Raw genomic sequence first — 26,554 nt, forward strand, 5'->3', positions numbered from 1 at the left:
CACCTGAGCACTTACAGGTGCCGTCATCTGCTCACTCGCGAGGTGGGGCAGAGTCGGAGGAGGCAACCCCAGGCCTCAGGCCAGGAACCCGCGAGGGGGCTAACTGTTCACAAGAGGTGAGCCACCATCGGCCGGGTCCTCTGCCTCGGGAAACAGTGATCACAGGACGCCCCGGGAAGTGGGTGTCTGTAGGAGCCAGGAGGCAGGGTGGAGGGCGGCCGGGGAAGGCGGCTCAGGTTCTGAAAACCCAGAGCAACTAACCGGGGCCTCGTAGCCCAGCTACAGCCCGCAGAGGGCTCTGCTGCAGCTTGTGGAGCGTTCTGGAAGGGCGAGTTTTTGCAGAATACTCCGGGTTTCCAGATTCTCTGGGGAAATGCGCAGAGCTGGTCCCGCGGAGCATGAGGGTCCCCAGTGACCCAGAGCTGAGCGTGCTGCCCGCACCGGCCTGGGCTGCGTCCGCCACACCCGCAGGGCTGCCTCCTGCAAATAGCTGTTGCCCGTCCCACGAATCCGGCCTCAATAAAGGTCCTCGCTCCCAGTCGCTGGTGCCAATGCAACGAAGGCGACTTTCGTTCAGAAGAAGGCAACTTACCCTGCCATCAGCGAACCTAGCTGAAAGCAGCTGTAGACATACACCCAGACTCCCCACGCCAGGCGGGGTGTGGCAGCTTTCTATGCAAGGCAGGAAGGGGGCGGGGCCTCTTCGAACTGCGCAGCTGTGCTACACACGGCCCGCTGCCGCCGCCATATTGGACCAAGGTGCCAGTGAAGCCTCGCTGCACACGGCCCGCCGCCGCCTCCATCTTGGATTGAGGCGCCAGAGCAGCGCCTCTGCGCATGGCCCCAGCCAGGGCCGTTTTGCACCGGGAGTTCTGGTCAGAAGGGCTGGGGGCGAGGCCTCTGCGCGTGTCCTGCTGTGAGCCCATGCAAGTAGGCTAAGCACAGAGGAAAAGAAAAAGGTTAGACTTTATCTCCTTCCCTAGATTCTGTGTCCATGCCCTGGGAGTTATGAATGGGCTTTGAGGTGACAAGTATGGGTTCGCTCTGACGGTTGGACTGGGCGGAGGGCCTGGAGTGTCCCTCTTGGGCAGTTGGCTGCTTTTAACCTGGGGTGGGGGGTGGCGTCTATGGGTCTCTTGTGCAGGGTTCATACCGTCGTTTTGGAAGCAACCGGCAGCCGCTGAGGGCACTTGACCCACAGACTTAGGGGCAGCTTTGTGGGAAGGAACAGGGTGGCGGGCGGGCTGTGCCGCAGTCTGAGGTTGTCCGGTCACTACCATGTCACTTTTGGGCAGGACGCCTGGCTCCATGCTAGTTTTCAGCTGGGAAAAGAGGTGCCCCCCCATCGTCTCCCACCCGCCTGCTTGGGGGCGCCAACCCCCTGTTGGCCGGGTCCCCACCCTCCCCATCGAGGCCCACCCTGTGTCATCCTACCGCTCTCCCACCTCATCCCTTCCTTTCTCCTGGCACTTCTTGCAGCATTGCTGCTGCAACACCTTTATCATTAAGTGGAAAAACCCACCAACCCCAAGGGCCCCTCCAGTCACTTGGTTTTTCTTCCACACTCAGCGCAGATGTTCTCCAAAGAGCTGGCTCTCCGCATTGCGGTCGCTTCCTCACCTGCGAGTCCCTTCCCCTGGGGCTCCTTGATGACAGTCTCGCTGCCCTTGCTTCACTTGCCCTTCTTCATGGGCTGTCACTCACCGCCACCTCCACGTTGCCCTTCCAGCGGTCGTGGTTTGGTTACTCAGAACTGTGGTCTGTAACTAAGCTTTGCGCTCCAGGCAGGTGGGACTGATCTGGGCTGCTTTCTTCTCTCGCCGGAGCCTCCAGGTTTGCCTGGCGCCCAAGAAAGTGTTCCTGGACAGTGAATGAGTAAATAGGCCACCGTGGGTGCAAGGCCCAGCAGGGCACAGGAGTGAGTGTGACTGAGCACTGGATAAGTGCTTAGTTTCCTAAGGTTGCTGTAACAAACCACTGCAAGTTTGCTTAAAACGACAAAATTGTATTCCTTCACAGTTTGGGGAAAATTCTGAAGTCCAATAGTCAATGTGCCAGCAGAGCTTCACTCCCAGAAACAACCTCTCCACATTCTCCACATTCATCTGTTGGGTCTCAAAGGTTTTTTAGTTCTTTGTTTCTTTCCTATAAAGAAAAAAATATCATAAACTAATGGAGCTGACAGTGGTGTGACATTTTCTATCTAAAAACTTGAACATGGGTGCTCCCCCTGTGGCTCAGTGGCTTAGGAATCCAACTGCAGTGGCTCTGGTCACTCCCTGGCACCGGGAGCTTCTTTATGCTGGGGATGTGGCCATTAAAAAAAAAACAAACCTCAAACATGTAAAAATGTATCTTTTATTTTCCCATGTGTGATTTTTAACTTTTACTTTGAGCTCCATTCCATGTAACGGAGAAGATCAAGTAGTCACTTTAGTCACTTCCCAGTAAAGTCAGTCTGTTCTTCAGTCATCCAGGTTGGGGTACACTGAGTTCTGATTCCCACTCCCACTGCCAGCACTCCTCTTCCTCTGTCACCCAGAGCCCTGGTCTCTGGGGTTCTGTTTGCCCTCCTGAGTCATCCCTCAGGACTGAACACATGGACTCCCAAACCCTCCCCCTCCAGTAGTCGTCCCATGGGGTTGGTGAAGACGTCACTCCAGCACCTGCCTCTGCTTTCTCTTCCCTTCCTCCACTTCATCCAGGATTGGGAGTGGGGGTGGGCATGTGTGAATAGGAGACAGGCCCATTTTGCCCAATGGTGCTATGCATAGATTTTTCTTTTTAAAACTGAATGGATAGAGGATAATGTGAGAAAAAGAATGCTGTGTGTATATGTGTGTGTGTGTGAGAGAGAGAGAGAGAGACTGCGTCACTTTGCTGTAGAAAATGGGCAGAACACTGTAAACCAACTATAGTGGAAAAAGTAAAAATCATTTAAAAAAAAATGAATGGAGGTGTTTGGAGTTTGGTTTGGTTTTCATTGTTTACCTTCAAAGCCAAAGGTAATGCTTATTGAAAAGTCAAAAGTTTCCACCAGGCCTCTTTTCCTCTGTGGCTCATATCACTAGGCTGTGTAGAGCAGAGTTCCTCTGGACATGAGTGAGGATGGTCACTAAAGTGAGGGTGGGGACCTCACATCTACGCCTGCAGAGAAGATCGACCGTCAGACCAGACCTGAATGTCCTCCATCCGCAGCACCTGAGGGCCTCGGACATTGTCCTATGGTGCCCCTGTGCCAAAGAAATACCAACTGTCTATTTACTGAGGAGTTAGGTTCAAGCAATTTGATGAGAGTTTACACCCTAACAACAGAGTAACTGATGAAAAAATATGTGTATATATGTATATAAATTGAAAGAAAAACAATTTTTTAGGAGTTCCCATTGTAGCTCAGCGGAAACAAATCTGACTAGCATCCCTGAGGATGCAGTTTTGATCCGTGGCCTTGGTCAGTGGGTTAAGGATGTGGTGTTGCCGTGAGCTGTGGTGTAGGTCCGCAGATGCATCTCGGATCCGGCATTGCTGTGGCTGTGGTGTAGGCCAGCGGCTACAGCTCCAATTCAACCCCTAGCCTGGGAACCTCCATATGCCACAGGTGTGGCCCTAAAAAGCAAAAAAAAAAAAAAAAGAAAAGAAAAAAGAAAAACAATTTTTATTTCATTCTTTTTTTTTTTAATGTTTTTTTTTTTTTTTTTATTTCCCACTGTACAGCAAGGGGGTCAGGTTATCCTTAGATGTATACATTGCAGTTACAGTTTTTTCCCCCACCCTTTCTTCTGTTGCGACATGAGTATCTAGACATAGTTCTCAATGCTATTCAGCAGGATCTCCTTGTAAATCTATTCATTCTTTAATAAACACAATTTCTTACTCTTTGGACATATGCCTATTGGGCACTGAATAACTTTTCAAGTATCAGCCTTAGATGGAACACCATCTGTTATGCACTGACTCGGATCCCTAAAATTCATATGTTGAAGACCTAATCTTCAATATGACTGTATTTGGAGTCTTTAAAGAGGTGGTTAGAGTTAAGTCACATGGGTGGGGCCTAATTCAACAGGTCTGGTGTCTTTATACGAATAATGAGACATCTGGGACAGCTGTGCACAGAGAAAAAACCATGTGGGGACACAGTTGAAAGTGGCTTTAGGAGGAAACCTGCTCATCTACCCTCTTAGGTTCAGTGGTTAGGGAGCTACAGATTAAACTAACAGATTAACAGGAGAAAAGAGACACAATTTTTATTACTATTTACATGCATGGGAGTTCACAGGAAAGATGTGAACTCAAAAAGGCAGTTAGATTCAGGAACATATACAACATCTTAACAAAGTTAGGGGGTTTGGCTTCAGTGGAAGATAAGTCTTAAGGAAATGATGAGGAAATAGATGAGGGAAGTATTGGATGATAAACGTTATATTAATGAGGTCTTTTTATGCAAACTCCTGTGGTGTGACCTCCTCCTCTGGTGATTAGAGTCTCTCTTCCGGGGGAGGGGAGCGCCTTCACAAAGGGACATTTATGCCCTGCTTTGGGCAGATAAGAGAGAGCAAAGAACCCTTCCTGCATCCATTGATTCTCAAATGCTTTCAGAGCTAACAAGTCCTTATACCAAAGTGGTATATCTGGGGGTGGCATGTCCTGACCCCTTCAGCAGCCACCTGCAGGCCGTGGAGACAAACTCTGCCGACACCTTGATCTTGGACTCCCAGCCTTCAGAAATGTGAGAAAATACTTTTCTGTTTTTTAAGCCTCCCAGTCTGTGGTATTTGGTTATAGCAGCCCTTGCATACTAATATGCTACCACTTGCTTCCTTTCTTTTAATTTTATTTTATTACAGTGACTATCTTTGACAAAGAATAGAATTCTCTCTGGTGCTAAAAGCACAAATGACCTTGAGCTAGTTGTCCACATGTAGGGGACCAGATGTCAAGGATGCAGTCTCCCCCACAAGGATTTGAAATACCCCAGAGTCTCTGTGAGATGCATTGCTACTGCAGGGCACCTCAGCTGCAGTATGGGAGCCACAGCATCAATCAAAAAAACTGGGTCTTTCCCCTTCAAGAGGCACAGGTTTAATGCTTTAGCTATTTTTTTCTTATATGTCCAACTTTACTGTTTGGTTCTTCTAACATATTTTCATCTTTGTAGTACCATAAAACTTCACTCTTTCAGTATTTAATATCAACCTATAGGCCAAGCACAGATAAACCCTTTCAGTACCATTGAAGAAGAGAATGTATCTGTTAGAAACCCCATCCAAGAAAAGTGGTACAGAGGTCTACCCTGTACCTCTCTGCTGAAGAGCCAAGGGCTGCAGGGGTAGGCAGCTATTTCTTTCCTCCACTTACCTGGTGGAAAAACAGGAGGAAATGACTAAATGCAGTGAAATATGAAATAGAGACTCATGTATGTCACCAAAAGTTATAAACGCAGAATGAAGGCATTAAATTCTTCAAAGTGGAGTGGGGCAGAGAGGAAGAGGAAGAGGGACCTTTCCACACTCTGGGAAGTTAATAGATTAAGCCTAATCTGATAAATGACCAAATAGAGGAAGAAGCATAGACTTTTAAATTGTTTCAGAAGAACAACAGGTAAAGTTGTGTCTCCCTGGGCAGCACTACTGTATGTGTTTGGCGAGTCCAAGTTGAAGCAAGACTCCTTTACTTTTTATTTGCTAGCATTCCATTGACTATTGCTTTCAAAGTAAAAGTTCGTTTTATTTTTTTTAAAAGTTTACTAAGTGTTAAATGGAAAGAACAGTATTGAAAACATGATTCCAATATATTTCATATAACTAGTTCTAATTCTAACATATGTTCAAAATAAAGATTGGAAGAAATAAACCACGCTGCTTATAAAGGCTAATTCAAGATGAGAACACCAGTATTCTAATTCTGAAATTAGCGGGCATCACTCTTAGAGAAAAAGTTTTTCTCTTGAGAGCCGGTACTAGAATATTTCTCAGGAAGAGAACTAAATTTTCAGCATGTGAGATTTTAGAAGGCACCATCTTAGTCCTTGAGGGTGTGTGAATGCTGTAGGCATGGATTTTGGCTGACACCTGGGCAGTAAAGTGTCCACAGCCTTCCTCAAGCTTCAGAGCCAGCTCATGCTTAAAGACCATGCCCAGTTACAGAGAAAGACCAAAGCTCTGAATTACGGCTTTTCTAGGAAACTCTTAGGCACTAGGGCCCCCACTGTGGTCTTCAAATCTCTGTAAGAGCACAAAACAACCCCTGTCTTGAACGATGGGTGTCAGGGAAGGTCTCTCTGAGCTGGGAGAGAGAAATCAACATAGGTGGATTGATGCTAGGATTGAGGTCAAGGTGTTACACTGAGGGCAGGGTGGTGGTGGCAGGAACTGTTGGTTCAAGCATGAACCCCAAGGAAGGTCTAGTTCAGGACTGGACCCTTTTGTCTAGGAAGCCTGTAGAAGACCTGAAAATTCTCACACCATCAGGCTGCAGTGGGGTCAGATGGGTGGGCCTGCCTGGTTAGGTCAACCCAGACTTGAATTATGTTCTAAAATCAAGGCTATGTACACAAGAATGCCTGCTGGGGAGGTGCCCAGGTGGCCATGGGGCATACTGGAGGCAGGCGATTTCTATGGTTTTGTGTCTCTTTCAAAGGTTCTTAGAATGAATTTGCCACTGAGTCTGCCACCTTTAAGAGAGGGTCTAGGGGATGCAGACGCTTGTGCCTACAGCAGCCAGGCAAGTGTATAAATTATGTGATGCAAGCTGCTTAAGGCTGTAGGTAGGAGTGGGGAAACCCTGAGCTGGATGGGCAGAACCTCAGAAGCCATGTGCACAGGGTGCTGCCCTCCAGCTGCAGGTGGGTGGCTCTGGAGAAGAGTCGAAGGCCAGGCTGGTCAGCTCAGATCATCAAGCCACTCGAAAATCATTCCAGGGTTGGAGGCTTCAGCCCCAGCGGTGCTGGCCAAAAGACAAGACCTTAAGCAAACGAGTTCTATCAAATCAGGTTACATTCATCAGCTTTTTTGCTCAACTGTTTGTTCCACTCCCCCCCCCCCCTTACATTTTTTTCTTTGCAATTTAAGCAAAACAGACTTTTGAGTTTCTTGCCTCTGGAATGTTACTGAAAATAGCTTACTCAGAAAAGCTTATTTTCCATAAATATACCAATTTATAAATGAGAGAACACGATAACAGAGAAGCTGTAGACATTCCTAATTTGTTTGTGTTTGTTTGTTTGACTCTCTCAGGGACATGATTATCCAAGGAACACAGTCTGTCCAAATCTGCACATTTTTTCTGGAGTCTTGATCAGAATTCCTTAAACCAAAGGAGTTTATACTGACAGAAGTGAGCAGAAAAGTTATTCCCCACGTAAAGAATGTGGAGCTAGTGACACCCAGTATTAAGATCCCTCTTTTTGGTTATACTTATTTATGTCAGAACAGGTTAAAGAAGGAAAGATTATCTGATACCATCACCTTCCATGATAGCACAATTGGAAGTTAAAGAGACAAATTGTCAAGAATAAAGAACTAATTGATAGAGTTCACTCTTGAAGCCATCTGGTCCTGGGGTTTTCTTTGTTGAGAGGTAGTTAATTATTTTGATTATTCAATTCCCATGCCAGTTATAGCTCTGTTTAGACTCTCTCTTTTGTCATGGGTTGGTCTTGGTAGGTTATATGCTTCTACAAATTTATCCATTTTGTCTAGGTCATCCACCTTGTTGGTATATAATTGTCCATAGTAGTCATTTATGATCTTTATATCACCAATTCTTCTTTAAATCTTGCCCCCAAAAAAACTGAAGAGGAAGGGAACACTTTCAAATTCATGTTATGTGCCCAGTATTACCCTGATACCAAAGCCAGAAGAAGACACCGCAAGAATGAACACAGCAGGCCAATATCCCTGATGACTATAGATGAAAAATTTCTCAGCATAATACTAGCAAATCTAATCCAACAGCACATTAAAAGGATTATATGTGATTATAAGTGGGATATACCTCTGGGATGCCAAGAATGGTTCAGTATGAGAAAATTAGTTAATTTATAGAATAAGAATAACAAATATGTGATCATTTTAATAGGTATAGAAAAAGCATTTGATGAAATTCAATATTTTTTATGATTAAAAACTCTCAACAAACTAGGATGGATGTTCCTCAAAAAATTAAAAGAGAAACTACCAGATGATCCAACTTTCCATTTCTGAGTATTTATCCAAAAGAATTGAAATCAGGATCTCAAAGAAATATCAGTACACCCAAGTTCATTGCAAAACTATTCACAATAACCTAGTATGTGGAAGCAACTTAGATGTCCATCAACAGTTGAATGAATAAACAAGATGTGGAATGTATACACAAAATGGAATCCTATTAAGCTTTAAAAAACAAGGAAATCCTGCAATATGAGACATCACAGAGGAACCTCAAGGACACTATACTAAATGCAATAAGCCAGACAAATATTGTGTGACTCTGCTTAGATGAGTTACCAAAAACAGTCAAATTCATAGAATCAGCAGTGGAGTTACTAATCGACAGGCATAAAGTTTCACTTAAGCAAGATGGATATGTTCTAGGGATCTGCTGTACACCATTCAACCTAGAGTCAACAATATTATATGGTGCACTTAAAAATTTATTAAGAGGATAGATCTCATGCTAAGTGTTCTTACCATGATGAAGTTTTTTAAAAAAGATTTTTTTTTTTTTTTTTAAAGAAGAGCTAATTGAGCACCTGGCTTACAATTTAGGAAGTGTAGCTTGGTACCAACTATTGAAAGCCTCATTATCTACTGAATTAGTTGGCTTTTCCATCCTGGGTTTCAGAGCAGATGGAAATGGCTCCTGACCTGTGCTGCTCAAACTCGCTGACCACTGGCTGAGACTGGGTTTTGAAAGAAAAAGTAGGATGTTTTCATTTTGTTGGGGTTTTTTTTCTTTTGTTTACTTTTTTTTTTTGCTTTCATATGACCTCCTTTTTCTACTTCCCACTTACCTTCAGGGTTTTTAAATCAATGAGTATCTTCACAATAGAAAACAGATTTTGGCTTCTTGCTCAGAGTCCTCTCTGATTCCTCCCAAAATAGAATAGTAATTTAGGAGGCCTTTTTCCTCATGATCTTTGGTGACAAAATGGATGATGATGGAAAAATGGGCAAATAGTGTGATTTTAAGAATTTGTGTATCACAGTAAGCAGCTGTCACCTGTTGAACAGATGCCATCTTTTTTGGAGAGAGAACAAAACCTGTGTGTAAGGCTAAATAAGTATGATTGGGAGAAAGAGGCTCTATTGGATTAGCTCCTCACCATGTGTTTAGGAAGGTGGGTTTATTACCTACTTTATTTTTAATGTTTTTTTCTTAGAGGAGTGGCCTTGTCTCCTTGCCAAGTTAATTGTTTGGGGGTTTAGAAGCGTTTTCACCAGCTTTTGTTTCTGGATATCTTCTAAATCAGGATGAGATGGCTCTGACCCCTTCCTCTCACTTGCATATCTTTCATTTATTTGTCTGGTCACCTTTGGCTCCCTTGTTCTTTTCTCCCCCATCCTCCTCTTCCACTTCCTTCCTCCCACTTCATCCTTTCCTGGAAATTCCCACCCACTTCCTGTTAGACCCTAAGCCCATGGCTTCCCGCCTTATGGTAGGAATCCAGCCTGAAAGGATGGCTAACCTCTTTTTCACCACCCCTGACTTCCACCAGTCAAAGGTCAGTCTTTGTACCTCTGTTAAAATATCTTCCCTGTGGAACTGATAAAACGTCAAAGAATCAGTTACTACTGAGGTCCCTCCCTTTGTATCTGGAGAGTCTTACTGGTGAATTTGTGTCACCCTAAAACTTTCCACGGTTTCCATAAGTTACGATGGTCCAGTACTGTGAAATGATTTAAAGCACAGGGCCCCTTGTTTTATGCAGGTAAGAGTTCATTTCCAGGAGAGGTTGACAATATGGTCACATCTTGAGTTTGTCAAATGTCACCAACCATTTTTCAACTATTTTATTTCAGCAAAACCAAATCTCTCCCTTCCTGAACTTTTACATTCATGTGTACTTTAAGTGAAATATAATCCCTATGTTTCTATTACATTTGCACTTAATGCAGCCAACTATTGTTTTCTCACTGTCCAAGGACACTTTAGGAGATTTCAACAACCCTCTTTTAAAAGGCTTTCTTCCTCCCAGGCCCCTAAACAGGAAATTGTATTTTACTCAGGGTAAACAAATTTTATAATTTCCAAAGTTCAGTGTGGCTTCATGCCAAGCACCCAGCATGATTAAAGAGGCTCTTAAATTTGACAAAATGTGCTCCGTTTCCTCTGGTTCAAAAGTGTGTAGATGTGAAAATTCCCAAGTTTATAATCTTATATGTGTATATAATACTAATATATTATATAAGCGCACTATATATCTTTATCTTTAATGTTTTCTTTCAAGTTCTGATGCTGAGGTCTATGAACAGTTCTTTTAATCTGCACGTAAGCATAATTAATAAAGAGCTTTGCATTGCACATAATAGCATTTTAACATTTAAATCAGGATATGACTCACCTGGAGGGCTCTGAAGTCTTCTCATAGCCAATGCTTAGATCCCATTGCTCTCTAACTTCTGACCCTCTCTGTCCTACTGTCCTCCGTCTGAAATCCCATTTACAGAGTTTTATAGCTAATTATTTTATTGTGTTAACTAAACTGGCTTCCATGCTCTGAATGCCTTTGCAAAAACTCATTTACAGTATGCTTGCTCCCCTTCCCTGCAACTAGGCTGACCACCCAGCATAATATAAGCAACAGTGTGCTGGCCTAATGAGAATCAATCTGTTAGTCCTGGCATGCTCAGAAGCTCAATATTATCTCTGCCTGAGGATTCCAAAATTCTGTTAATGTTAAGATTACTCAAGACCTGTGTACCTAAAAACTCAAATTAAGTATTTCCATTTTCATGGATATACAGGTCTTTGTTAAAAAATGTCAACCCCCACTTCCACTTTCATAAGGTATCTGAAGAATATAAAAAGCACAATTAGGAAAATGAAGATGTATTATCAAATATATAGACCTTGAGGAAATCCTTGGAGTATTCCATTAAGGCTAACTCTTGATGTTCCTTTGCTGCCTTGTCTGTGATTTAATTAGAGCTTTTCTGTGCATCTAATCCAATTGGAAGTGGGTATAACCTTGTACTCAAACACCTGAATCCCATCTTTACCATTTTTTAAAATAATCCAGCTGACCAACTGATTAATTCCTCCGTAGCACCTCTTAGCTAGGACAGGATAGAGTGTGCTCAGCTTAGCCCAACTGGGAGATTCTGAAGCTACTCCAGCAATATATTTTCCTTCCAGGATCACTTGGCTGGCAGGTATGTGGAAAGCAATTCTGGTCAAAATGTTCCTTTTTCATATGCGCCAACAATGTACTTAGGGAAGTGTTCACACTTAGATCCTGAGCCTCCCTTAGTGCTTTGCAAGTGTGTATGCTTACACACACAGAAAGAGAACACATGTACCAATGTACAGCATATAGAACTTTTCATTCCCACATATCCCTTAACTGAAATGATTTTCTCTCCCTTCCAAGAAAGGGCCCAAAGCTGACTTTATTTTTTTTTTTTATTTTTGTCTTTTGTCTTTTTAGGGCTGCACCCTTGGCATATGGAAGTTCCCAGGCTAGGGGTCGAATCGGAGCTGTAGCTGCCGTCCTACGCCAGAGCCACAGCAATGCCAGATCCGAGCCACGTCTGTGACCTATACCACAGCTCACAGCAATGCTGGATCCTTAACCCACTGAGCGAGACCAGGGATCGAACCCGCAACTTCATGGTTCCTAGTTGGATTTGTTTCTGATGTGCCACGACAAGAACTCCCAAAGCTAACTTTAAAGTGTAACTTTTAGAACAAGTATTCTAATCTTCAGAAAGAGGATTTTCACTGTGTGACTTGGGGCCCAGGACTATCCCCAGGTGATTTTGACTTAATAATCCCAGGTAATATTCTTGTCCTCTAATCCCCTAAGAATCTAATTCATGTCCTCTAATCTCATCTTTATGGTACAGCCAATAGCCAGAACTCTATCCTCTGAAGCAAGCATCAGAAGGAACAGGAGAGGCAAAGGATGGAAGGACTGGTATTTGTTCACTGATTCAGAGGAAAATCATTCACATTAATAGTTCATTGTTGGCATTCATTTCCTGAAAGTCCTGAGAGCCTTTTCCTGGTGCTTGAAAGCTTTCCTGCCTCTTTTGTGCTCTAGTTGGGAATAGAAAGAAGTGAAAATATAGGAAGAGAATGAACGGCCCTGATGATGGTTGTCTGAGGCTAGAAGAATCAAAATGAAGTGGATACAAAAAACCATAAGAGAATCCTACGAACAATTATATATGCCAACAAATTTGACAACACAGAAGAAATGGACAACTTTCTAGAGACATACTGCCCACCAAAACTGAATCAAGAAGAAATAGATCAGGAGTTCCCGTCGTGGCGCAGTGGTTAACGAATCCGACTAGGAACCATGAGGTTGCAGGTTCGGTCCCCGCCCTTGCTCAGTGGGTTAACGATCCGGCGTTGCCATGAGCTGTGGTGTAGGTTGCAGACGCAGCTTGGATCCTGTGTTGCTGTGGCTCTGGCGTAGGCCGGTGGCTACAGCTCCGATTGGACCCCTAGCCTGGGAACCTCCATATGCCGCAGGAGCGGCCCAAGAAATAGCAAAAAGACAAGGAAAAAAAAAAGAAGAAGAAGAAATAGATCAATTGAACAGATCGATCACTAGAAATGAAATTGATATGTAATAAAAACATTCCCTACAAACAAAAGCCCAGGACCAGATGGCTTCACAGGCTAATTCTACCAAACATGCAAAGAAGAACTTATACCCATCCTTCTCAAACTTTTCCAAAAGGGGTTGAAGAGGAAGGAACACTCCCAAAGACATTCTGTGAAGCTGCCATCATCCTAATACCAAAACCAGACAAAGATACTACCAAAAAAAGAAAATTATAGGCCAACAGCTTTGATGAATATAGATGCAAAAATTCCCCAAATTTTAGCCGAGTCCAACAACATATAAAAAAGATCATACACCATGACCAAGTGGGATTCATCCCAGGTTCACAAGGATGGTTCAATATACGCAAGTCAATAAATGTCATACACCATATTAACAAAAAAAAAAGTCAAAAACCACATGATCATCTCAGTAGGTGCAGAAAAAGCATTTGACAAAGTCCAACATCCATTCATGATAAAAACTCTTACCGAAGCGGGTATAGAGGGAACATACCTTAACATAATAAAAGCCATTTATGACAAACCCACAGCCAGTATAATACTCAATGGAGAAAAGCTGAAAACCTTCCCTAAAATCTGGAACAGACAAGAATGCCCACTCTTACCACTTCTATTCAACATAGTATTGGACGTTCCAGCCACAGCAATCAGACGAAAGAAAGAAAAGGTGTCCAAATTGGAATAGAAGTGGTAAAACTGTCACTTTATGCAGATGACATGATGCTATATATAGAAAACCCTAAGGACTCCACACAGAAACTACTCAAACTGATCAGTGAATTCAGCATAGGAGCAGGATACAAGAGTAACATTCAGAAATTGATTGCATTTCTGTATACTAACCCAATGAAATATTGAAAAAGGAATATAAAAATACAATGCTTTTAAAATTGAACTCCCCAAAAATTGAATACCTAGGAATAAACCTAAGGAGGTGACAGACTTATATGCTGAGAATTATAAAAATCAAGGAAATTAAAGAGGACTCAAAGAAATGGAAAGATTTTCCATGTTTCTGGATTGGAAGAATAAATACCATAAAAATGCCCATACTACCCCAAGCAATCTACAGATGGAATGCAGTCCCTATCAAATTACCCATGACATTTTTTCACAGAATTAGGACAACCAATCTAAAAATTTATATGGAACTATAAAAGACCCAATTGCCAAGCAATCTTGAGGGAAAAAAAAAAAAAAAAAAAAAACCTAAGCTGGAAGCGTAACTCTCCCAGACTTCAGACGATATCATAAAGCTACAGTAATCAAGATGGTGCGGTACTGGTACCAAAACAGACATTAAGACTGATGGAACAGAATAGAGAACCCAGAAATTAACCTTGACACCTATGGTCAGTTAATCTTTGACAAAGGAAGCAAAAATATAAAATGGGAAAAAGATAATCTTTTCAAAAGTGGTGCTGGGAAAACTGGACAGCTGCATATAAATCAGTGAAACTGGGACACACCCTCACACAATGCACAAAAATAAACTCAAAATGGCTTAAAGACTTAAACATGAGACAAGACACCATCAAACTTCTAGAAGAGAACATAGGCAAAACATTCTCTGAAAAAAACAAATGTTTTCTTAGGTCGGTCTCCCAAGGAAACAGAAATAAAAGCAAAAATAAACCAATGAGACCTAATCAAACTGACAAGCTTTTGCACAGCAAAGGAAACCATAAAAAAACCAAAAGTACAACATTTGGAATGGGAGAAAATAGTTTCAAATGATGCAACTGACAAGGGCTTAGTCTCAAAAAAAAAAAAAAATATATATATATATATATAAACAACTTACACAACTCAACAGCAAACAAACTAACAACCCAATTGAAAAATAGGCAGAAGACCTGAATAGACGTATTACAGATGGCCAGCAGGCACATGAAAAAGTGCTCAACATCTCTAATTATTTAGAGGGATGCAAATCAAAACTACAGTGTGGTACCACCTCACACTGGTGAGAATGGCTATCATTAACAAGTCAACAAATAACAAATGCTGGAGAGGGTGTGGAGAAAAGGGATCCCTCCTACACTGTTGGTGGGAATATAACTTGGTACAACCACTGTGGAAAACAGTATGGAGGTACCTTAGAAAACTAAATATGGAACTGCCATGTGGCCCAGCAATCCCACTCTTGGGCATATATCTGGACAAAACTTTCATGGAAAAAGATACATGCACCCCTCACCCCTGTGATCATTGCAGCACCATTCACAATAGTCAAGACATGGAAACAACCTAAATGTCCATCAACAGAAGAATGGATTAAGAAGAGGTAGTATATATACACAATAGAATACTATTCAGCCATAAAAAAGAACAAAATAATGCCATTTGCAACAACATGGATGGAACTAGAGACTGTCATACTAAGTGAAGTAGGTCAGAAAGAGACAAATACCATATGATACCACATATCTGGAATCTAACATATGGCACAAATGAACCTTTCCACAGAAAAGAAACTCATAAACTTGGAAAACAGACTTGTGTTTGCCAAGGTGGAGAGGGAGGGAGCGGGATGGACTGTAGCTTGGGGTTAATAGATGCTAACTATTGCATTTGGAGTGGATAAGCAATGAGATCTTGCATAGCACAGGGAACTGTATCTAATCACTTATGATGAAACATGATGGAGGATAATGTGAGAAAAAGAGTATGTGTGTCTATATATATATATAGATAGATAGATGCATGACTATACATATATATATGTTTGACTGGGTCACTTTGCTATACAGTAGAAATTGACAGAACACTGTAAATCAACTATAATGGAAAAATAAAAGTCTTAAAAAATGAAGTGGAGAAATGTACCTCACTTTTGCATATTGATTTTGTATCTTGCAGCTTTGCTGAATTTATTAGTCGTAATTGTATTTTGGTGGAGTTATTAGGGTTTTCTATATATAAGATCATTTCATTTGCAAACAGTGACAGTTTTACTTCTTTCTTAACAGTTTGGATGCCTTTTCTTATCTTGCCTTGTTGCTCTTCCCATACATAGGGGAGCAAAATTTGCCACCCCTAAATGTGTCTCTTGGTATGAAAATTAATTTAGGTTCATTATTTTTAAAAACAGAAGAGTCAGGAAGAAACTGTGACCTCCCCCTTAGCTGTCTAAAGAATGTAGATAAAAGACCTATTCTAGGAAGGGAGCATAACCATTGATCACTAGAGTGTGAACTAGGCTTGTAGACAGGGAAGAACCACAAAGTCTGTTTGTTAAAACTCCTCTCTGTGTCCCGCTGTCTCTGAAGGCCCAGCAAACATTTGTTTGCCAATCCTCACTTTTCCATCTCCATGTGAATTTCCTTTCTCCCTTTTAAAGTCCCAAAACAACTAACTTCAACATCCTTTTTTGTCTTTAGCTGAAGATGATACTTAAGGTGATGTTTTGACCATTTTGGTTAGTTATTCAGATTTCCTGGGTCTCTCCCATGTATACATGTTATTAAACGTTTGTTTGATTTTTGCCTGTTAATCTGTCTCATGTCAACTTAATTCTTAGACCAGCCGGAGGAACCTAGAAAAGAAGAGGAAAATTTCTTCCTCCCCAACACATGCTGTGTTGAATTTCTATACACATATCAAGCTATGTGAAGAAGAAATAAAGAAAAAAATCATATTTATAATAGCATCAAAAGCAATAAAATACTTCAAAATAAGTTTAACGAAGGAGGTGAAAGTATAAGCCATTGGTGAAAGAAATTGAAGAAGACACGGGTAAATGGGAAGATACCCTGTGTTTATGGATCAGAAGAATTAATATTGTTAAAATGTCCACACTTCTCAAAGCCATCTATAGATCCAAGGTGATCCCTATTAAAATTCCAATGGAATTTTTCACAGAAATAGAAAAAACAATTGTAAAATTCATATGAAATTACAAAGGACCCCAAGTATCCAAAGCAGTAATGAAAAAGAACCAAGCCAAAGGCAGTAAAGTTCCTGATTTCAAACAATATTACAAAGCTAAAGTAATCAAAACAGCATTGTATTGGCATAAACACAGACACATAGACCAATGGAACAGAATTGAGATTTCCAGAAATCTTGTCTATATGGTCAGCTTGCCTGCATGGTCAGCTAATACTCGACAAGGAATCCAAGAGCACTCAATAAGGAAAGGGAAGTCTAACAAAGTGTGTTAGGAAATGGATATTCATGTGCAAGAGAATGAAATTGGACCCCATCTTACACTGCTCACAAAATTAACTCTTAATGGGTTAAAGACTTAAAATGTAAGACCTGAAACTATAAAACTCCTAAAAGAAAACATTGGAAAAAAGCTGTCTGATACTGGTCTTGGCAATGATTTTCTGGATATAACACTAAAGCACAAATAATAAAAGCAAAATAAACTAGTGGGACTATATCAAAATAAAAAGTATCTATGTAGCAAAGGAAACCATTAACAAGATGAAAAGCAACCTAGAGAATGAGAAAAAATATTTACAAATTTATATCTGATAAGGAGTTAATATCCTAAGTGTATAAGAAACTCGTATGACTCAGCCAAAAACTCCCACAAGTAATCTGATTAAAAAATGGGCAAAGGAACTGGATAGACATACAAATAACCGATGGCTACATGAAAAGATTCTTAACATTACTAATCATCAGGGAAATGAAAATCAAAACCACAGTTAGATATCACCTCACACCTGTTAGAATGACTATTACTGAAAGGAAAAGAGATAAATTCTGGAGAGGATGTGGAGAAAAGGGAACCCTTATGTACTTTTGGTGGGAATGTAAATTGATACAGTCACTATGGAAATGGTATGGCAGTTCCTCAAAAACTTAAAAATAGAAGCACCATATGATACAGCAATCTTGCTCATGGGTATATATCCCAAGGAAATGAAATCACTCTCTCAGAGATTGTAGTATTAGTCATGATTGTCAGGATATGAAAACAACCTGAGTTTCCATTAACAGATGAATGGATAAAGAAAATGTGAAATTATAATTATTCAGCCATAAAAAAGAAGGAAATCCTGTCATTTACAACAACTTGGATGAGCCTTGAAGACATTATACTAAATGAAATTATCTCAGACAGAAAGACAAATACTGCATGATCTCATACACATGTGGAATCTGAAAAAGCTAAACTCACAGAACCAGGGTTGAATGGCAGTTGCCAGGGGCTAGGGTAGAGGAAAGTGGGAAGATGTTGGTCAGAGGGTACAAACTTCCAGTTACAAAGTGAATAACTTCTGGGGATCTGTTGTCCAGCTTGGTGACTAGTTAATAGTATTGTATTTTATACTTGGAAGTTGCTAATAGAGTGGATCTTAAATGTTCTCACCACGTAAACAAAGGTAAATATGTGAAGTAGTGGATGCGTAACTAACTTTACTGTGATAATCATTTCACAGTGTAGCATATCATATGGTATACCTTAAACTTGCAGTGATATGTGTCAGTTATATCTCAATAAAGCTGGGAGTGAGGGATGAAGTGGAGACTTGCAATTTAGAAAGGAAGCGAGCAAAATAGGAAGCTCTGACATGGAATACAGGATTAGCAAATGAAGACCTACTTTTTAGTAGAAATTTCTTTGGTGCAATCCATGACCCTTGGAGTAATGGTTGGCGATCAAGTGACATAGATGGCACGTAGTTCCATGGTAATGGGCCATAGATTCAGTTGTCTTTTAAAGATTTACCTGCCTGCTTCTGACTTCTGTTAGTCCCAGCTCACTCTCACCAGCAGGGTTCGAGTGTTGGAACTTGAAGCAGCTGTGTTGTGTGTTTGACACAGTGATAGTAGCTAGAGGAAGTGGTCCAAAGTCTGGAATTGATGATCCACGTTCCTGGAACCTGTTCAACGCACATGCTCTGAAAGGACCCGAATACTACTTCTACTTGACTAGATAGATGGAGTGCTCAATGAGAAATCTAAATTAGGAGTACAGTTTTCATCTTTGAAATGCAACCCTGGTGATAGTATGATGAAAATGAGACAGAAACCATCATCCCAGCATGTAACCAAGGCTTATCATCTAGTTGTTAAAATATTGAAATACTTCCATATCCATTGGTGACAGCAGTTTTGCAGGCTCCCCAAATGTCTCCCCACAATTGCCTTTAGATGCCGGGCCTCTCCAAGAATCTGCTGGGCTGCCACCAGGTTCATCCATGTGAATATCGACACCTGGCACAGGAGACCCTGAACCTGCTTCCACTATGGTTGGGCAGCCACTCAAAGGTGCAGATCTTCTAACATCGTCTCTGCACAAACTACCATGAGTTCTTTAGGAATTCTAGCTGCTACAATTCAAAAAGACTCAATGAAACTGGAGTTAGGCAACCAAGGGGCTGGCCCCATGAAGGCAGAATACAACTGAGGATTTTTGTCAAGAGGAATAATAGCCTTGAAAAGAGATGGTTGATGACCAACCTGTTCCTGGTGAACAGGGACTGAAGTGCTTTCCCCTAAAGTAGAAGTGAGTGGGGTTAGGACAAGAATGAGAACATACTGCTTTGTATAGCCTATAATAAGCTTGAGAAAGCAGCATAATATCAAAGGATGCTGGAGGTTGGAGGTGTGAACAAGTCCAAATGCATATTCAGTTTAAACGTGAGCATCTGGTAGCTTGAGTATTGATTGTTCAGGACAAACTGGAAACTGTGGTATGATTGTAACTCTATGAGGCAGATGTCAAGAAGGATGGGTGTACTCTCCAACTATTATCTTGGTGCTTCTACAAAAACAGAATTGAACTGGAGTGCTCTGTCCTCTTAGATCGCAGACACTTGTCATTATTGTCGTCGCTGATAGGGTGATGTTCAGAAGGGGGTGGAGAAATTCTTCACCCACTGACAGTGGGCGAATCTGGGAATCTTCCTATTTTTCATCCTCTTACTAATTAACTCATGGGCAGTACCTAAGGCTTTGGATCGCTGAAAAGTAGACCAGCAGCAGGACAATGTGGGGAAGAATAGACAAGGAATCCAAGCAGAGGAGTTTGAGTTCTAGTTCAGCTGCTGAATCTCCATGAAAATGTATGATGTTATCAAAAATAATGTTCCTTTTTTTGGCGTTCCCTCATGGCACAGTGGGTTAAGGATCCAGCATTGTCACTGCAATGTCTTGGGTGAGGTTGATCCATGGCCCCGGGAACTTCCACGTACGCTGGGCATGGCCAACCAAAAAGAAAAAAGAAATTTCTTTTTTCTATTTAAAAATTATACATATCCATTATAAAAAATAATAATTCAGAAAAATGTAGAGCATAAAATAAAAACTTCCCAATTTTCTACCACCCAAAGAAAACAACCCAGGGTCTAATGTTAACAATCCACTGGAAAAAAAAAGGTGGGGGGGAGTTCCCATTGTGATGCAGTGGAAACGAATCCAACTAGTAACCATGAGGTTGCAGGTTTGATTCCTGGCCTCGCTTAGTGGGTTAAGGATCCGGTGTTGTCGAGAGTCAACAGCTTAGGTTCTGTGTTGCTGTGGCTGTGACATAGGCCCACAGCTGTAGCTCTAATTCAACCCCTAGTCTGGGAACTTCCATATGCTGTGCATGCAGCCCTAAAAAGCAAACAAAGACAAAAACAAAAAACGACCCTGACAATACATACTTCTGGACAGCTCTCTCCATAATACATGTGTAAAAACACAGCAAATAACACGCCACTTTACATCAATGGAACCCTGCTTTACATGCTGTTTTATAACGTGCCTTTTTAAATTTATATATGTTCTAGATGTTTTACTCAGTTATGAGTTATGATTGAGTTATGTTCAGTGATGTATTGTTTCGATGTACAGTGATTTATTTGACTAAAACTGTAGATGAGCATTTTGGTTCCCATTTTTTTCTACTAGAGGTAACTCTTTGTTGAAAATTCTTGCATCTTTATCTTTTCACGATTAGCAAACATCTTCTTAGAACATGGAATTTAAAGTAGAATGGAATATCTACATGAATGGCCAGGTTCATTTAAATTTTTTTTTTTTTGTCTTTTTGTGTTTTCTAGGGCCGCACCCATGGCATATGGAGGTTCCCAGGCTAGTGGTCGAATTGGACCTGTAGCCGCTGGTCTACGCCACAGCCACAGCACCACGGGATCTGGGCTGCGTCTGCGACCTATACCACAGCTCAAGGCAGTGCTGGATCCTTATCCCACTGAGGAAGGCCAGGGATGGAACCTGCAACCTCATGGTTCTTAGTCAGATTCGTTAACCACTGAGCCACAATGGGAACTCCTCATTTAAAATTTTAATAAACATTGCCAAACTGTCTTCCAGAAATTTGACCTAATTTTTACTCCCACCAGCAGTTACATATGAGTTGCCTTTTGATTCTTGTGCCATCAACATTGAGTAATGTCAACTTTTAATCTTCACCAATCTGATAGAAAAAAATGACATCTCAATTTTGTTTTTATTTGCATTTATGTTATTACTAGTGAGGTTGGCACATTTAAATAAGTTTATTGACCTCTTTATTGTGGTTGCTTGCTAAATTATCAGCTTTATGTTCTTGACCTACTTTTCTGTTGGATTGTTTGTCCTATATTAATTTATACAAACTGTTTTAGGTGTATTAGTACTTGGCCCTATAGATTATAAATATTTCCTCCAATTTGTGTTTACCTTTTAATCTTTGCATATGGTATTTTTTTTGCCCATATTTCTTGTGGCTCAATTCAGTGTTTTCCTTTATGACTTCAGTGTTTCATGTCTTCCCTTAAGATTATAAAAATAGCCCACTGGGTGTTCCAGCATCTCACAATTAGATGGACATCCAGCTTCTGAATTCAGAGATTCTGTGTTTCACTTGGTAACTTACACTGGCTCCACTCTTTGCCTCCTGAGCCAGTGTCCACTCCTGTTCCTAAATTCTCTTCATAGTGCGAGAGGATCACGGTCAACCTTTCCCTCTCACCAAGGCTGCAGTTCTCCATCAGCACTCAGCCAGGCCAGCGCCAGGGCTCAGGTTACTAGCTAGGGGCCAGGACTGACTTCCACAGGAGTGCGGAAAATAAACATCAGTTATCGCAGCAGCAGCTGTGGCCCGGCCTCCAAGACGTCTTTGACTTGGGTCCACATGTCTTGAGTTGTGCTTCTGTGCTGAGCGTGAGCTAAAGTCAGTGATGCCGTCTGAAAAGTCAGCCCTCCTGGGACTGTAGACTGCTAGTGGTTCTTGTTTTTCCTCTACAGTTTCATCTGTCAGAGATCCAAACTTTTCATTCTATTTCACAAAGCTAAAGAGTGGTTAAAGATAAAACAAGGTAATTAAAGGCCACCTGGGTGGGGTGGTCAGGAATGAATCACCAAACATGGATTTCACATGGAAGTGTCTCCTTAGTATGACAGAGCAAAAGGTTTCTAAGGTGATGAGCTGCGTGGCAGCACAGTGCCTTTCGTGGAAGAGGCCACTGCAGGACTCGCCAAGCAAATCAACGTATGATTGAGGCACCATTGAGTGAAGAGATGAACAGAACTCCTAATGTACATTGTTGGTGGATAACATAGGACTTAAACAACACACTTATGGTGGAAAGATATTACCGGAATCCGGGTTCTTGTTCACAGGGCCAAAGAATGAACTTTGCTACACACAGGCAGCAAGCAAGCAAAGTCTTTATTACAGGAAAGCAAACAACTCCCAGGACAGCTGGAAGGGGGAAGAAGAGTCCCCCCTCTCTATTGTGTTATAGGGGTTTTTATCCCTTGAAGATGGGGGGTACCAGCGTGGGGTCCAGAAAGATGTGGTTTTCTCCCACTGGCCTTGCCCAGTTACCTATATCAGTCCTTGTCCAACAGGGGTCTTAGGGGTGGAAATGTCCCCTAAGTCTCATGGTCTCTTTGCCCTTCTCTTCCCATAGACTGAGTCACAGGGGGTTAGGGATTAATGTCCATCTAGGCACAGGTACACTCCCAACAGCAAACAAGCCCTGTGGGGATGTTACTCCCTGGAGCCCTTAAGCCACAAATGTTAATCAATAGCCATATCAAAGAATGCATTGAAGTCCATGCTCCTCCACTGACTACCTGAGTTAGTATTCTGCCTCGATACTATGACAGGTCAGGTCGTGATAAAGGAAACTGAGGGATTCTGTGCTCTAGTTTCTTCTCCAGAGAATTGTTTTAAATGCCTTTGAGGCCAGTTCTCAGATGGAAGGGATGGAGGTAGAGATGGATTCATTAGAACTACCTGAGCAGCTCTGTAAATGTCCCCCAGCCCTGCTCCAACACCCCCTCTAAGACCCAAGGGTGTGTGTGGTCCCCCCCTCCTTGCTTTTGGGTTCACTGAAGTCTCTCCACCAAGTAGCACTTACTCCTCCGGGAACCCCCTCCCAAGAGCTCAGGCTTTGTTGCTGTTTGTTGCTGTGTGAACCCACAGGGCCCACACAGGCCTGCAGGGCCAGCACTGTCATCCGCTGGGGGCTTCCCTCCCTGTCAACACCAGCCTCATTTGCTTACTGGTCATCTCACCGTGACCTAGGGACAAGTGGGGCAGCAGGAACCACACGGAGCCTGTGCACTCAGCAGGGTTGGTGCTGAACACCTGCTGTATCTCCGGCTGGTAAGTCTGACAACCTGTGAATTAATCTGATGTTCACAGGCCCCTTATCTCACGTATCTGTAGCTCTACTTGCCTGGAAGGCAGCCTGGGAACCAGCCTGTGTACAGCAGTCCTGACCCCTCCCTGTTTGCCCTGGGAGGGAAAAATAAAGGAAGGTTTTTAAAGGTGGAAGGAGGGTGGAACAAGGAAATTGTTAGCAAAAAAAAAAAAAAAGAAAGAAAGGGCTGTTTCATGTCCGGTGGCTTTCCCTGAGGGGAGGGGCAGGGGTCTTATTTTGCAGATGACCTCACTAGTGCTGGCCAGGAAGTTTCAGATTGTCTGTTTGACAGTCACATTCTGGGGAGAGGCTGAAACTGTAGTTAAAGTCTTGGTTGCTGTGCTGAGGGCAAAGGGACCCCATTTGGGGCCTGTAGTTTCTTTCTAACAAGATAAATACATGCATACACACAGATGATGGAATATGACTCAGTCTAAAATGAAGGAAATTCTGACACAGGCTGTAACGTGGCTAAACCTCAAAGATGTTGTGCTATAGGTGACAGAAGCCAGTGTGAGATGTACAGTCACATATATATAGTCCCCAGCTTTATGGCCAGAGCACCTAAAACTCTTGAAATTTCCTAAGTGATCATAACAAAAGGAACATCTTTTGTTGTAATATTTTGTACCAGATCCTAAAGTAGCTCCAGAGGATGAAGGTGAAAGAGTATTCTGTCATTCATAACAACGCTCTTTCAACCACACCTGAATTTATGTTAATGAGGTGACCCTTTGAAAAGCCCCTAAGGATTGAGGGGCTGGTTGCTAAGGGAACCAAGCACGTGATTAGAGGGTAGGAACTTTGAATCCCACTCCTCACCTCAGAGAAGAGAGGGGCTGGAGGGGGTGCTTATCTCTACTGCTAATGATTCAGTCCGTTGTGTCGGGAAGCGGGAAGCTTCCTACAAACCCACAGGGCCGGGTGTGGACAGAGGGGCTGGGCCTCCTCTCCGTACTTTGCCCCCGCCTCTCTTCTATCTGGCTGCTTCTGAGTTATGTCCTTCACATTAAACAGGTAAACATAAAACATAAAAAAGGGGGGGGGGGTTCTTGAGTTCTGTGAGCCATTCTAGCAAAGTATAAAACTTGAGGAGGGTCTTGGGACCCTCTGAGCAGAGAGAGCAGGTCAGAGTTCAGCAGGGGGCATCTGAAGCCGTGGTGCCTGGTGGCCTGAGCCCTTCACCTGGAATCTGACACTGTCCAACCAGACAGTGTCAGAGCTGGAGTGGGTCACGGGGCACTCCTTGGGTGTCCACAGACAACTGGAGAATTGGTTGGTGTGGGAGAAAAGACACATTTGGAATCAGAAGTGACATGTGAGAGCATTAAGGAAACACAATTTTGTTTCCTTTAGCCAGTCACAAAGGGACAAATCCTATATGATTCCACTTCCATGGGGTACTTACAGGGATGAAAATGGTGGAGTGGTGGTTGCTGGGGCGAGGCTGGGGTGCAGTGTTTCCGTTTTGAAAAGTTCTGGGGGTGGATGGTGGTGATGGTTGCACAGCGATGTAAATATACTTAATGCCATTGACTGTCCACTTAAAATGGTTGAAATGGTCAATTGTATATCATGTAGGTTCTACCCCAATAAAATATTAACATTTAAAAATGTATTTACCTTGGGGTTTTCCTCTGGAACTTGTATCCATAAATCTGGGCATTTAGGACATTTTCAAATAATTCTGCAAGTGCAGGATGAGTCATAAGAACTCTGATTTGGGAACACTCTTGCTTACACTCAGCTGGACAGTTGGGCCTTTGCAGTGGGGGCTCTCAGGAAGGTCCCTCTAGATCGGATGGTTACCAGAAGGGCAATCAGAGCAGTGTCAGTAAGCACGCTAGTGGCCTGGACAGGAATGTAGTGCGCCTCTCTGATGATGATGCAGGAAACGGCAGCTGAGAGATGACTCCCTCTCTTTCTCCAGGCTCTTTAGTTTCAGCTTTTATGAACTTGGGAGTGAGCAGGAAGACGGGTTGGCCTGTGGAGGTGGGAGCAAGGCGCCCACCTGCAGAACCCTGTTCTCTTTGTCTTTTCCATCCTTTCATTAGTCTGGCTTCAAATGTCAGCCCCTGTGGAACAACAACTGGCACTCAAGAAGGCAGGAAGCTTCCAGGAGCTTGGGCACACCTGTGAACCAGTGGCCTCTTGTTCACGGAGGCCTCTTACTTTTTGGAGGCCAGCTGGGTTTGGCTTCAGACTCTCAAGTCTCCTTCCTGCCACTCAGAGGTCCCCTCATCTCCCTCCTTTGGCAGGAGAAAAAGAGGCAGATAAAGAGTGGAGGGAGTACAGAGTAAGAACCCCAGGTGTTTCCCCAGCTGCTTCTCAAGCCTCCCCTACAGGGAAGGGCCCAGGAAGTGTGCTGTTAACAGCATGACCAGGCAGCTCGTGGATGCGGATCCAAGGCTGGCTCCACCAGGCACTGGCTGTGCGTCTGACGGTGCTTCGTGCATCATAAGAGCTCAGTAAGTGTCAGGTGGAGCTGTCATTAAAGCAGATATGTATCTTGGTCTAGAAACCTGGCTATGCAGGAAATATTGCTTTATTTCCCCTACAGAATTTTTTTTTTAAAGAGTCATACCCACAGCATATGGAAGTTCCCAGGCTAGGGGTCCAATCGGAGCTGTAGCTGCCAGTCTACACCACCAGATCCAAGCCGCATCTGTGACCTACTCCACAGCTCACGGCAATGCCGGATCCTCAACCCACTGAGTGAGACCAGGGATCCAACCTGTGTCCTCATGGATACTAGTTGAGTTTGTTACCGCTGGGCCACAATGGGAACTGCCCCCCTTATGGCAATTTAGTGAGGATCTTGGGCATCCATTCCCCCAGCACAGTAGAATGTTCTCCCCCTGGCTTTACTGGTGCCCTCCTGATGTTTACTGCACCAGCAACTGAGGCCTGTGCAACTCCAGGCAGTGGGTGTAGCATCACTAGATGCAATCTCCTGGTCACACCCACCCTCCCGGTCACTCACAGCCCTGTGGGGCCAGGGCTGGGGGCCACGATACCCATTCTCTCTATCTTCTGAGGACACTTGATCTTTTTCTTCTGCATCCATCAGGGTCCAGGCAGGAGAGAGGCCACACCTGACCCAGGTACCTGGAGGAGAGTTTTACCAAAGGGATGCTCTCAAAAAATGTGGTCTGTTAGGGAAACCAGTC

The 26,554-nt window shown here is 42.8% G+C and overlaps 1 protein-coding gene across 1 annotated transcript in view; it reads left to right on the forward strand.

Moving 5' to 3' along the window:
• The first annotated feature begins 746 nt into the window (after positions 1-746).
• FHL2 (four and a half LIM domains 2) overlaps positions 747-26,554 on the forward strand; it is an 88,752-nt gene continuing 62,944 nt past the window's right edge. Inside the window, exon 1 of the mRNA XM_085018507.1 lies at positions 747-959. The gene's annotated coding sequence lies outside the window, so the exon portion shown is untranslated. The remainder of the gene's footprint in view (positions 960-26,554) is intronic.

The sequence above is a fragment of the Sus scrofa genome, chromosome 3 (genome assembly GCF_054392235.1).
Source record: "Sus scrofa isolate SSC_HxYL_T2T_F1_AM1 chromosome 3, Sscrofa_HxYL_maternal_Yorkshire_Landrace_v2.0, whole genome shotgun sequence".
NCBI lineage: Eukaryota > Metazoa > Chordata > Mammalia > Artiodactyla > Suidae > Sus > Sus scrofa.